The 4,948-nt window shown below is 45.9% G+C and overlaps 1 long non-coding RNA gene across 1 annotated transcript; it reads left to right on the forward strand.

Annotated features, from left to right (window-relative positions):
- The first annotated feature begins 213 nt into the window (after positions 1 to 213).
- LOC139798280 (uncharacterized) lies at positions 214 to 4,154 on the forward strand. The gene is made up of 4 exons (XR_011726789.1): positions 214 to 450; positions 3,042 to 3,171; positions 3,253 to 3,413; positions 3,903 to 4,154. It is a non-coding gene; the product is annotated as an uncharacterized lncRNA (long non-coding RNA).
- Positions 4,155 to 4,948: the final 794 nt, after the last annotated feature.

Raw genomic sequence — 4,948 nt, forward strand, 5'->3', positions numbered from 1 at the left:
AAAGGAACACTGCCCTGAAGCATCTGGAGGAGAACATACTTCATGTTCAACAGTATCATGGGATATTCTGGGAATATTAACAGGGAAAGAATAAAAGGATTTTAAAAACTATCAGCTACATCTAGGTGGGATTTCTTAGGTGAAAACAAGGTTTCCCATGTCAAAACATGCCTCAGATAGGTTTCAAAGTTCCACTTTAACAAAGGAAAACACAGACACAGGTCATCATTGCTCAATCCTGTAACATCAGCCACAATAGGAGCAGTGCTGTGCTCTGAAGACAAACCCAGCAAGCTCAACAAACCCAATCTGGAGCTGATAGTGTTACTCCATTGAAGCCAGTGGAGTTATTTCTGTTCAAGTGAGGAGAAACTGGCCAGTATTTTGTCCTACAAAGTTGAGGCATTACCAAGAACACTGCTGTCTCCTGATTTCTCTGCAGGACCACAGGTAACATTACAGTGGCAACAGCAGCCGTGCTGAAGCTAAACCAAAATACTTAGATTTGGCAGCAGGAGAAAAATAGCATGCTGCAAAGATAATGCCTGTCATGAAATCTTCAGCAACTCAGTCTTTCAGTCACCCCATGAGCAGCAAGGTATCAGCTTAGTACCTTACACATTGAGATGTTTCTTAGAAAATGTCTTCTTAGATCAAATATGAGGTTGTTTTGCCTGGCTGTGCTTTGCACCACTGCCTCCAGAATTCTGCAGCTCTTTCTTCATTGTTTTGCTGCAGCTTGTAGAATGAGTGTCTCATATCAGGTGCTTCTTAGAGCAGGGTATTTGAGGCATCAATTTTTTTCCTGTTGGAATTCCAGAATTAGGCCATAGAGCAGTTTATATGTCCTAAAGGACCGTTAGCATTTTATGTTTTATCTGTTCATTTGGCTATGAACTGTTGACTCACTCAACCAAACTTTGGCCTGAATCAGCAATCATTTGCCTTCATCTTGTTCTCCTACAACTCATGTAACAATTCATATGGTTTGTGCTTGGGTGGTATGTCATACTCATCACCTCCTGATGTAAGAAATACATGGGACCAAGAACAACCCAGTGTGAGAGATTAAACAGAAAGGATTCAGTATCTGGTCTTTTCAAGCGTTAGGCCTGAGTAATCGGTTGGGTGATTCTAAACTTCCTCTTTGCTTTGCACACAGTTCAAAGCAGAAAAACCACGATCCATCCGGATCAGTAAAGGACTGCCCAGGAGTCTCTTTTCTCCTTATGCAGCATATTAAGCTTTTGGCTCTTGCCCTGCCAGACCAGAGTCTGGTGAAGACTTATGGTAATTTTTGTGGCTGATGAATTATTCTGTGGAAGAATTCTTGAACTGTTACTATTATTTATTATTTGCTGAGTGCTGGCAACGTGCTCCAACTCAAAAGAGAGACTTTACATGGGGAAACTTCTTTATCCACATATGCACGTGAATATGTACAGGGATATGGCCCTTCTTCTATCTCAAATTCCAGTAAGTCCTCATTTCAGTAAGTTTTTGGATGAAACACCCCTACAAGAGCAATGCCCAGGTGGAGAGACAGCCTGAGATGCTACGTATGGGCTTGATCAAGAACCTTAATATCAGACTTCTAGAATGAGTCTCTTGTATGGGAGAAACTCATCAGAGCTGCCCCCTCCAACTGTGCAGAACATCCCCAAACAGGAGGCACATTTTGTGCAGTCACAGTTGGCTGCTCTCCAGATGTTGCCACTCTGCCCATTTCCAGCCCACTCCAAGAACAGCATCAATCCCATTGCACCCATCTCTCAGAGGAGATGCAATGGTCCCAGGGCACTTGGAGACCAACACAAGGAACAAAGGACAGTAGGGAGTGGAACAGCTTTTACCAGCCCAGGCTTCAGATTACTTCTGCTGCCATTTTAGAATATGTGTGCTCTAACCGTGTGTGCCCCATGGTCAAGGCCAGAGACTGTTCCCAGTAGAGCTCCCTTGATCCTTCTGGACTTGGGAGCAACAGCCTAAAAGCTCTAGGGCAGCTCTCTGTAAACTCAAGCTGGAATCTAGTATGAACATGCATAATACAAGCTGCACATTAGCCTCTATTATTTATTTTGATACTGAAGTACATTTATCTTAGCCTTTCCCTAAACATCCTCAGCAGTCTTCCACTGAAGTGGGAAGAGCAGCACAAGGAATACCGCAAATACCAAGGTAATGTTATCTGTTTTTTCTAAAGCAAACTTGGCAGATTTTGAAAGGACACCCACTGTGGCAAATTCCAGGCTTCAGTAAAACCTTTTGATAATGAAAATACAAAATCTCAGCTATCGATAATGGAGGCCAGATTCTGTGTTTTGTTGTGGCCTTCTCAGGCTGGGGCAGAAAAGGACTCATGCAGCTTTGCAGCAACGGAGTGGTGGGAGAAAAGCTCAGGGATGTGCCCTCCCCTACAGTTCCTGAAACAAGGGGCTCCCAGGGAAGTACAGAGATGTGATGGGAACACATAAACTTCAGCTGGTAAAACAGCTCAAAGGGATTGGTACAAATTGGCTAGGAAGGCACCAGTAATATTTTTTCTTTGCACTACCACCCCCACCCAAACCCAATTGTTTCCAACTGGACAATGAATGCATGGACAGTGGGCTGGATGGAGAATATGGCTCAGAACTTCTAATTAAATATTTTGGAAAACTTTCAGCTTGGTTAATTCTGCCATTTACTGTCAAGAGTAAGGATATTTACGAATACTCACTCCTTTTCAGGCAAATAGATGCAAATGCAGCACGTCATTATCATAATTGAGAAAATTTAGGCAGAAAGCTGGAGGTAACTTTCTGATGATGAGATGTATTTGCCTGCTGTGTAACATCAGTGTATAAAGAGGATGCAGCATTTGAATCACCAAGGACTTCAGTATACAAAGCTTCTATAGTACACGCTGGGGCAAGAGAGTCCTGCATCAACTGGAAGCGGACGGTCACACTGCTTGCCCTAGCAAATTTTTCTTTTCCAGAATGAGCCATATAGGCTGCTCTGAGGAAGAAACCTCTGTCTCTGTTCCCTTTTGTACGAAGGCTATTGTGTGAGTGCCGGGAGTAGGCTGGAGCCAAACCTTACATCCATCGGCGTGTTTGTTTTCACCTCTACCTAGCCACGGGTACCATAGCGAATGTTTCTAAACAGCAGCTTATCAGAAAGCACGAGGTGAGCTTGCAGCCAGACTGCGGTTTCTGCCCTCTCTCTTTGAGGCAGAGAGCATTTGTAACCACTTTCCTGTCTTCACAGAGCTGCTGATGACTGCATCTTCTTGGAATTTGCTTGCTGGTGCTGGCGCACAGCGGCAGGCGAAACCACCACAGCAGCCGGGGGCTCGCAGATTGTCTCTCTTCTCCCGTGGCTTGTCAGGGTCACTCCGGTTTCTGCTTCCAAGGAAGAGGAGTCCAGTGGTGTGTGTGTGATCTAGCTCCAACTAAACACACGGTGGAGCCCAATGGGGGGGTGGGAGGAAGTGGGAGTGGAGAGGAGATTAACTCTGCTTGAAGCCCCCGGCCAGGCGCTGAACCACGCTGCAGCAGCTGATGGGCGGCGGGGTGGGTGTGGGATATTTGGCCCTCTCCACATCAAAGCTCTTGAGAAAGAAAAAAAAAAAAAACCAACCAAAAAAACCACACAAACAAACAAGCTAAAAAAACCCAAATCAAAACAAAAAACCCCAACAAAAAAAAAAAAAAAAAAAGCATCCTGAGAATGAGGGAGGGTAATTCAAGAGTGTCACAGTGCCTCTCCTAGGATGAGCGAGCACTTCTAACAAAAGGCAGCTGACCAGGGCAAGGGGCACTGAATGCAGCTTAGGGAGGATGTCTCAGGGTTGAACTTCCTATGAAATCATTGTGTGGCCTCAAAGGTGGGTGGCTTCTTGACCTCTCCCTCCACAGGGGTTGGTCACCGACTCAGACGGAAGCAGCATTGTGCGGAAGATGCAGGAAAAGTCTGGCTGTTGCTGGCAGCACACCCGGTCGGGTCTCAGCTGGGATGAGTCCTTAGCCTTATTGGCAGGAGAGCTTTCCCATTTCACTCCAGGTGAGGAATTGGCTCCCCTCCTGCAGTATCCATTCAGTTAAGCCACGTGAACTCTATTTGAGAAAGCATGTCCTGAGGAGTTTACCCTTTTTGGACAGGAAGGGAATCTAATCTGTCTATCTGTTTCACTAATCTTGCCTCCTAGGATATAGCTCTCTCTGTCACTGCTACCATCTAAAGCTGAGCTAACCACAGCCCTCTTCCCCCCCCCCACTCCCCCCCTTTTTTTTCCCTCCATTTTTTTCTTTACCTTTTTTTTTTGATCAGTATAATTAAGTCCAGTTATAAACACAAGTTCTTGCACTGGTGCTGCTCTCTGCTGGGAAGCTGCTGGGGGTTGCATCCTGTTGATGTCCAGAAGTCAGGAGGCTGGGAGCTGTGGACCACCTTTTGCAGCTCCTTCTGGCTGGACTTCCTCATGGGCTCCTCATGGGCTCTACAATGACTTGTGCAGCCCACAGCCTCTGAAGATCAGTGGCTTGTGGTAGTTAAATGGCTGCTTGGTTTTGCCTGGGCCTGCTCAGCTTTTAGAGTGTTTTTTGCTTCGTTATACTATCTCTTTGAGCACAAGTGCCAAGGTGGGCACCAACCTCCCCTTACTAATCTGTTAGCTGTTGTAGGCTGATGCTCTGGGGGAGGGAGTGTATGAAATGTGGGTGTCTCTGTCTCTCTGGCTGATGACAGACCCTCCCCTGTGACAAGCATCCTTGCTAGAGGAGCTGTGTGGTATTTAGATCTGGGACCTGATCCACTGACAAATAAACCCAGGGTGTTAAATGACTTCTTTTCAGCCATGGTAGTCCCCCCATTCAGCTTACCCTGTTGCAGCTTAAGATATTGCAAAGCTCTGAGGTGGTCAGTGGGAACAAGCAGTCAGAGCCAAGGGAAAAAAGGAAAGGAC

This window comes from Heliangelus exortis, chromosome 1 (genome assembly GCF_036169615.1).
Source record: "Heliangelus exortis chromosome 1, bHelExo1.hap1, whole genome shotgun sequence".
Taxonomy (NCBI): Eukaryota; Metazoa; Chordata; class Aves; order Apodiformes; family Trochilidae; genus Heliangelus; species Heliangelus exortis.